Source organism: Leopardus geoffroyi, chromosome B2, assembly GCF_018350155.1.
Source record: "Leopardus geoffroyi isolate Oge1 chromosome B2, O.geoffroyi_Oge1_pat1.0, whole genome shotgun sequence".
In the NCBI taxonomy this organism is placed as follows: Eukaryota; Metazoa; Chordata; class Mammalia; order Carnivora; family Felidae; genus Leopardus; species Leopardus geoffroyi.
In genome coordinates this window covers 77,116,465-77,125,231 of record NC_059332.1, presented here as the reverse complement: position 1 = coordinate 77,125,231, position 8,767 = coordinate 77,116,465, and the positions used below count along the sequence as shown (strand labels likewise).

Genomic DNA, 8,767 nt, shown 5'->3' with positions numbered 1-8,767 from the left:
TTTCATAAATCATAGAAATTAGTATATGGCTGTAGTTTAGCTTTTTAGGTAAAAGGTATGTTTCATTAGTGCATTTCTTATTGCTGATCACTGCAAAAATGTGAATCAGCTTTCCATTTCTTATGCAGGTCATGATAACTTGTAGAATAGAGTACAATCATTTGTGCTATGTTTTTAATTTTCTAAAGCACCTTGATGACAGTGAGTGTTCAGTGGTGAAGCATCCTCTATTGAATCACCCTCAAAAATTTTTTGCCAAGTCCTAAATTGATAGCTTAAAGTCAAAAGTGAAATTATAATTTAATTAGGACTTGGTATAAAGAAATCCCTTTTCCCCTTCCCCAAAGGGATACTGCAGTTATATCACATACCCAATAGGCACCACGATGAAGATCAGAGCTTATTATACTTAATTAAGGTTTTATACACACCAGTTCCCCCAGTAAATGCAAATTTAACAAAATTAGACATGTCATATGTTCAAAATGCTCATGGCAAACAATCATTTTGCATTCCTGCAAATAAAATTGTTTTATACTGTAAGCTGGAGGCGAGTGTAACTTATTTTTGTAATAAAGTTTTTATTTTTTTTATGTGTCATTAATATAAATGTGTGTTAGTGTAGAAATATTCTGGTTTAAAAACTTAGAATTGCACACATTTCAGTATGTTTATTTGTACTTACATAATTTTAGAATAGTGGTTGCCAATAGCCTGTATGTTTCACATTAATTGGTTTTTTTATGTTACCTTAATAAACCATTTTAGTATGTTGTATGTCAGTTACTGGGATAGCTGGGACATAGAGTGTAATTTAAAATTTGTCAATAAGTATTCATTGGAATATATGTAAATGTGCCTTGCCGGTTATTGAAACTTACCTACAAAATGAGTATGGGGTGACAAAAATTAGTTCCTGGTGCTTAATGAAACTTTCTGCCACTGATTTTATATATTACCCCGTGCTTTTTTAAAGTACATCTCTTTCAAATCTTAGTGTAAGTTTGAGGGCTACACAAAACATTTACATTTCATTCTAACATATGAGTACAATAGGTTGTGGAAAGTGGGTAAACTAAATGTAGCCTTCAGTAAAATTGAATCTCAGTGTAATCTTTGGTGCTGGCGTTTCCCAGTTCCAAGGAATTAAATGATCCCATCAAAGAGGTCATTGCCATGCCTATTGGCACTTTACTGTCATACCCTTTTTTAAGGGACACTGTCAAGGTGTTTAAGTTAATTCTCAATTATTTGTTGGGATTTTAGGATGGGTTTGTTTGACTTAAGTAAGAACTGCATTGTCAGAGTTGAAAGATGAACATTTTTGTGAGTTCACAAATGTGTTCTTAAGAAAACATTAAAATATGGAGCTGTGGGTTTCCAAGACTATTTGGCATTCTTAGTTTGGGGATTTGGGAGGGAAACTGATGATAAAAAGAAATTGTAAGGAATTGATGGGTAATGTAAACAGTGGTGATGAAATCTATACACGCTCAAGTGAAATTACTTGACAGTGTTCATTTGAATAACTTTGAATTCAAGCCATTATAATTACTTTTAAAATTAAATATCATTTGCACTGTTCTGATAATGGGTGCAGTTTTTGAGCAATATAATCAGAGCTAAATATGCATGTAGTGATTAGTGATGTGAACAATTAAGTTCTGAGAAGAAATACTAACTGGTATTTTCAAACTTAAATTTCTGTAGTAAAATCAGCATCAAACTCTTATCAATAAGAGATCAAGGAAAACAGGCAATGCATATAAACATACTTTTGAATGTTGTGTGGCCTATAAAGCAATAATGCAATTTATATGGAATGTCATGGGATATGAGAAATGGAAATGCAAAAATAACTAATCCTTTAGTAAAAATGTCAACCTGTTAAAAGGGGAATGTTAACTAATGTAGGTTATTGCTATTTGTGATTTGTTTATGGGTTCTTGGCTTTGACAGCTTCAAAGAATGGACAGATAACAAGTCAAATTTTGTATATATTGTCAAGGAATGGGTCTTAAATCCAAGAGTCAAGTCCCTTCCTTGGGGTGAAAAATGTATCCTTAAAGCATTCTGATTGTTAAACAAGAAAACTTGAGTTACCTAAACAGACGCAAGATTTTGTTTCTGCAGACTACTTGGCAATCAAAAGTGATCATCAATTCAGTTAATCAGTTCTCAGAAATTTGCTTTGTGAGAAAATTGTGTTCTGTATATTTTCCCAAACATGCTTTTTGTGGAAGATTTTCAGCCATTGCAATTAAATCAGATATTAGATATGAAGTGGGGGTTGAGCACAAAAAAGAGCGGTTGCACACTCATGATGGCGGTTGTAGCATCATGAGAAATTTATCAATTGCAAATCTGATTTGACAAAATACAAACATTTCCTCATGATAAAATAGGAACTTAATAGGAATGGATTGATGGGGTGATCTCGGGTATTTACTCGGGTATTGTATATATTTGGGAAGACTTAAAACCAGGACGAATACATGCTAGATGGACAAAATTGTCACATGCAGGACAGCTTTTTTTGACTGCTAAGCCAAAGTCACTGTTGATCAGAAACAGCAAAAGATCACCTTGTTATTATAGAGTAAGACATGTTTCTATTTTAAGGGGAGAAATTAAATGTAGAAGACTTCATGCATTTAGGAGAAGGAGCTAACCCTAGAGTAAATGTTCAGATTCCTAATACCCACCATGACCATTTTCTCCCCAGTGATGTATTCCATAAAACCAAATTTTTATCTGACCATAGGAATTGATTGGTGGGTATAAAATGAATGAATAAAAAACTTTAACAATACATAAAATGAACAGACTTGTGAGGATGATGTTTTAAAGTGTAGCATTTACTCAGTGATACCACTCAATAGGGCATGCCACTACTTTTCTTAAGATGCTAATTATAAACCAATATTCAAAGACATTTTTAACTGTGGGCAAAGTAATAGATGGACTTTTTGGTCTGTCACTTTTTTAAAAAGTACTTAAGACATAAGTTCTATTAGCACCACAGTCTGCCTTCAGTAATATACATAAAATATTTTTCAGGACCAGAAGCATTCAGTTGGAAAAACCATCTTTTTTATGAATGCAAAACAGTATTATAACTAATGCTCTGGTCCAGGATTAGGTTTTTAATATTTTAACAGTAGTCTGATAAACATTTAGAAGTCTGGCATTGAGAAACAAAAGCTTGTACCTGACTAGTACTTTTATTTAAAAGAAATATAGTTCTCTTAGCTTATTTAAATTGTCTCTTACATTTATTTATCCATAGAATTTATATTTATTTCATTCCTTTCATCTCACTGAAAACAACTGTCTGCAGGCTCTTTGATTTGGATTAGATGTGTGAAGTACTGTCTTTTGCCAAAAACCTCAACTTACCTGTTCTTTTAAACGTAGTGGGTTTGTGCTTGTTTGGAGATCAGTTCAAAAACTATCTGTACTATCTGTACTGCCTCTGATGTTAAGATTTTATGTATAGCATAAGGAAGCTAGCTCTGACTATATTTTCCTAAGAATAAAGACCTATTTTTGTAGCATGTCTTAGGATCTCCAGGAGTCCAAGAATTATTGTGGGTGTCCTCCATTTCATCTTTTTTCACTAACAGCTTGTGAATAGACACTTGGAATCTTTAGAGCTCTTCGCCTTTTGATTATACATGCAAAGTGACTAGCCAATGGTAAAAAAAAGATTCCCCAAGATCCCTAATTCAAGCACATGATGGAGAGATGTAAACATAGAGTGTTGGTCTTCACTTATTTGGTGAAAATATTCTGTGGTCACACACATGCCAGTGGATTCAATGAAGAAGTTAATGGCAATTTGGTTCTGGTTTTCTGGGAACATACCCTATCATGCAGTGTTCTTCCATTCTCTATCACCATCTTTCTCTGAAGGGTTGGAAATGATTGAGGTTGCAAGTGAATCAGGAGAGTGGAGTGAACAAATGATCTGTTTTAATAAAATGTTGCACATCTAGGAAGGTGAATTCAGCTTAAAATGGGTTCTATTAAGCTAGGATGGCAAATCATCAAAGAATGGGGAACTTGTAAATACATTGGAAGGGTTTGGTTCATAGCCCTAGAATTTCTTGGAGGGTGGGGGCAGGTAGTGGTAGTTTTGCCACTTCATCCGGACAAAAATTGATTTAGTAGGTCACTTCATGTGGATTTTAGTTTGTATTTAGGATAACCAAGATTTGTGCTAATATTTAGTGAAAAGAAACTTGTCTTTTCAGGGCAGTCATGGAAGTTTTATACCTGAAAAATTCTGGGTACTGCTAGAGCATTTTAAAAACAATTTATGTTGCTTTATTTGACTGCCTGTGCAGAGACCAAACTAGTACTTTTTTGTTGAAATCAAGACTGCTGAGTAAGACTTGGGTAAGGAAGAAATCTTAATAAACTGTTTTGGAAATTAGTGTCTTCCAAGTGTTTCCTAGAATGTGTTTTAACACATTTTAGAATAATTTACAGGCTTCAGTGAATATCTGATTTTTCACGTTGTAAAGTGGTTTCAAATAAGTTCTAATCTGAGGGGGGTTTAAAGGCAGTTATCTGCAATGTTCATTAAGTGTCATTGATTGATTTAGGCTTTCAGTCTATTCTGAAAAGACTGTTGTGACAAAATACTGTTTTGGAGAGAATTTTAGGATACCTAAGGAGATCAGTATCTTCTATATCATTTATGAACTACAGCCAAGTTTTACTTCAGGGTAAAAGGACAAGGGTTTTTGATGTAGACAGGCTGTTACCACCGATGAAAGGATATGGGCTTGTTCATGATATAAAATCTGTAGAAGTCTTTAGATTTCAAAATCGGGTCTAAGTGTAGAAACCTACAACATACCAGAAGAGTTCTAACATTACATCTGATGTGATGTGGCTCTTTTAATGCTGTTAAGTTCAAATGAGGTAAAGGAAATCTGAATAATTCTGTCATTTGTGTGATATAATACTGCTTTTGAATTTAGGTGTCCCAGTTTTTTCCTATGGGAATTAGAAAATGTCAGTAGTGCATCATTTGAACACAAAGTAAAACTATGCATCTGTTTTATGTCATGAGTAAAACACTTTTTTTTTCTTTTTTTTTTTTTTTAAGAGAAGTAATCTCTACACCCAACTCTGGGGTCAAACTCACAAATCCAAGTCACATTCTCTACTGACTGAGCCAGCCTGGGACCCCCTTATGACTTCATTTTTCAGGTGTCTTTAATATGTTAGTGTTTATGTTGCTTTAATTGGAAGGCTCAGGGATTAGGCTTCTGAAATTGCTTTAATTTCCTTAACGTGAAATACTTCAAAAGTATATATACTAATTGTGTATCTTGATATATTGTCAATATTTGGAAGGAGTTTGTAGGAAAACCAAAAGTAATGAACAGTATGTCAAAGGTTATCTATGAAAATTGGTAGATACGCTCTTTAATTCTCTGCAGCCACATGCAAATGCAGTACATGTAGTTTTGAAAAAAATACTTCCCTTGCTTTTTTCTTGAAATAGTTAAAATCCCCATGAATTTGCACAAATTGAATTCTTAAAAATCCTTCAACACTAATGACAGGTACTTTTTTCTTTAGGAACCCAGCTTCAGATTCCTTTATAAAATAGAATTAAAATAATGATGAAAAAAGCATTCTAAAATTATATCAGGAAATAGTTGATCTCTTGGTTTCCTGAGGATCCATTTAGCACTTAGGACAGCATCAGCCATAGTTAGGGCCCCAGCAGGACATAATTGTAGTTACTTCAGTTTATCTGGGCCAAGTGTCTGTCTTTTTATCAGTCTGTTTAAATTACCAGTGCTACTTATTCTTTGAAGTTAACTCAATTTCTTCTCTTTATGGTTTCCTTTGCCTCTTAGAATGGAAGCTCCTCCAGGGCAGGGAAATCTGACTCAGAGGGGTTAGGCATTTAAAAACAGTTAAATATTTTTTCGGTTTGGTAGAAATTTAGTTTATTTGCTGAATTAAGCCTAATTATGGCTTGCTAACTTGAAAAAAGGAATAAAAATTTGGAACCACTGAATATACATTAGAAAGCTTTTTAAAATGAGCATGTAATGCTAATGTTTTAAGTAAATTGAGATCATGAAGATTCACATTTAAATTGTACATCTGAAATTAAAAAAATCAAAATTGGAAGTTATGGGAACAGTTGGCCTTGTGATATATATAAAGACTGCTTTTTTTTTTTTTTAAGTATTGAAGTTATAACCCAGCTCAGCAATTTTTCCTTTATGTTGATTTTTAGCTTAATTCCAGGTTACTGAATGAAACAGCATTCCAACTACAAACCTCTTTATGAGGAAGGAATACTTAAAGATTGAATTCTTGTTTTGCTCATGAAGTATAGTTGGTTTTAAGTCTATAAAATTTGTTTAGGCTTGTTTTGCAGAGTACTTTAGAGAGGATAAGTGAGTATACCTGAGAAAAGCATGAAGGCTAACCTGAAGTGAAAGTCTTGAAAACAGTTTTTTTAATTTAAAAAAAAAAACAAACAGGTATTTCTAACTAATCGCTACTTACTATATTTTACAATAATGAGCAATGATTGGTTGCATGCATATGAGTAATTGTATTTACCTTTCAGTTGGTAGATTGTTGAAGTTAAATCACTTAAAAACAGAGGCTCTGAATTTAAGGCATCTCATGATACTGTTACCTCCTACTTTGAGTAGTGGAGAAAGGTGTTGTATATACTTAGTTGATAATTTAGCTGAATTGTATAAGAGCTATACCTGGAAAGCAGGAGCTAGTGCAGTATATGAAATAGCATTCAGATAGCACAGAAAGTCTGCATCTCCTCACACCATCCAATTTACAGACAGGACCCCTTCTGTAGTTCTTATATAGTGGTTACTGTTTCTCTCACTTTTTTTTTTTTTTTTTTTTTTTAAGAGCATGAGTGGGGGATAGGGGCAAAGGGAGCACATCTCTCTTAATTACTAAATTTAGGTAGTAGTTACCCCTTGTGAGGAGTTTAGCTTAAACTAGTTCTATTCTTTTGCCGAACTATTTTAAATTCAGTTGATTACCTTTATTACTCAAACTACACTTAAGCCTCTACTTATACCAATTTTAGTATCTGTTTGATCCTCGCTATATAAAGAAGCACACTCAATATGTTATTTTTTAAGTTCATTAAAAAATTTTGAGAGCTAGTACAATCAGGGGAGAGGGAGAGAGAATCCCAAGCAGGCCCCACTGTCCGTGCAAAGGTCCTTGGTCTCATGAACTGTGAGATACCACCTGAGCCTAAATCAAGAATTGGACACTTAACCTACTGAGCCACCTAGGAGCGCCTTGATATTTTATTACTTTTCCTTCCTCTCCCGGTTCCTGCTATCATTTTTCAGATTTATGGCACTTTATAACAGGTTATCTTTTATTTTGCCTCTAGACTGAAGATAGACAAAACGTAGCACTTACAATGGTAATGTATTTAGATTCATAGATAACCCTATTTTGATAAAATTTGTGTCCTTGGGAAGGCGAAATTCTAAGGTAGAAATAAAATGAATTCTTTTAATGTTCCTTTATTTGGATTCATGCCATAGCTAAAATACAAACCATGACTTGGATTTTTTTTTTTTTGAGTTTCTAATTACCTTTCTTTTTATAAGCTGTTTTGCTATTTAATCATATTTAGTGCTCTGTGTACTACTGTCATATTAGGATTCTTTTTTTTTTTTTTTTTTCCATTCCATTGCTGGACTCCACTTTTCTTAGGTTCCATTGCTTCCTCTTAGATTCCCTTTTGTTCTTACTGCAATATGTTCTCTGGTAATATTTTCAGGAAAGGTTACATGAACTGTAAACTGTCTTGCACACTGGAAAATGTTTCACTCTCACTGTTGGTTGACAGTTTGGACATAGGATTCTAGCTGCACTATCCTTTTCTATCGGAACTTTGGAGGTATCGCTCCATTATTTGGTGTAACAACAGTTTTTTTTCTTTTTAAATTATTTTGAGAGAGAATGAGTGGGGGAGGGGCAGAGAGGAAGAGAGAGAATCTCAAGCAGGTCTGCGTTGTCTGTGCAAAGCCTGGTGTAAGGCTTGATCCCCTGAACATGAGATCATGGCCTGAGCCAGAATCAAGAGTCTGACACTTGGGGCACCTGGATGGTTCAGTCAGACTTCAGCTCAGGTCATGATCTCACAGTTAATGAGTTTGAGCCCTGCCTCGGGCTCTGTGCTGACAGCTCATGCTCTTTCAAAAATGAATAAATGTTAAATAATAAATTTAAAAAAAGGAGTCTGACACTCAACTGACTGAACCACCCAGGCGCCCCGCCCTGTGTTATAATACTCTTGATTTGAATGCAGTGCTTGCTTTGTAGGTAATTTTTTTTCTTACACATTCAGATTTTTTTTCATAACTTCGTTTTCTAAGGTTTGATGAGACTGCATAGGTTTTCATTTATTTTGCTTTTTAACTGGAAGACTTAAGAGTTTTTTTGTTGCTGAGAATTTTGTTTTTCACTTTTTTCAGTTTTTCTGCTTTTTTGGAGCTTGGTTTGGAAGAATTGTACTGCATTGGTTTCTCTTATATTTAAGCTATTTTTTTCATTTGTCACTGTAGCTTTTTATACTTTATAAGAAATATTACCTTTTATTTTTCCCTCTTCCAGAGCATACACTGACTTTAAGTTTGACCAACAGAGCAGTCTGTTTTTATTTTATATATAGACTATCTTTCTCATTCTTCAATTTTAAAGGTTTTTTAAAAAGTGACCAGTTACAGGA

The 8,767-nt window shown here is 33.9% G+C and overlaps 1 protein-coding gene across 7 annotated transcripts in view; it reads left to right on the top strand.

The window, feature by feature from the left end:
* Window positions 1–3,559, top strand: part of LOC123608692 (synaptotagmin binding cytoplasmic RNA interacting protein) — a 31,718-nt gene extending 28,159 nt beyond the window's left edge. For 4 of the 7 annotated variants that reach the window (XM_045498952.1, XM_045498951.1, XM_045498956.1 and 1 more), the window contains exon 12: window positions 1–3,559. This exon is cut by the window's left edge. The gene's annotated coding sequence lies outside the window, so the exon portion shown is untranslated. The other 3 variants (XM_045498950.1, XM_045498954.1, XM_045498953.1) reach the window with 1 other exon arrangement.
* Window positions 3,560–8,767: the final 5,208 nt, after the last annotated feature.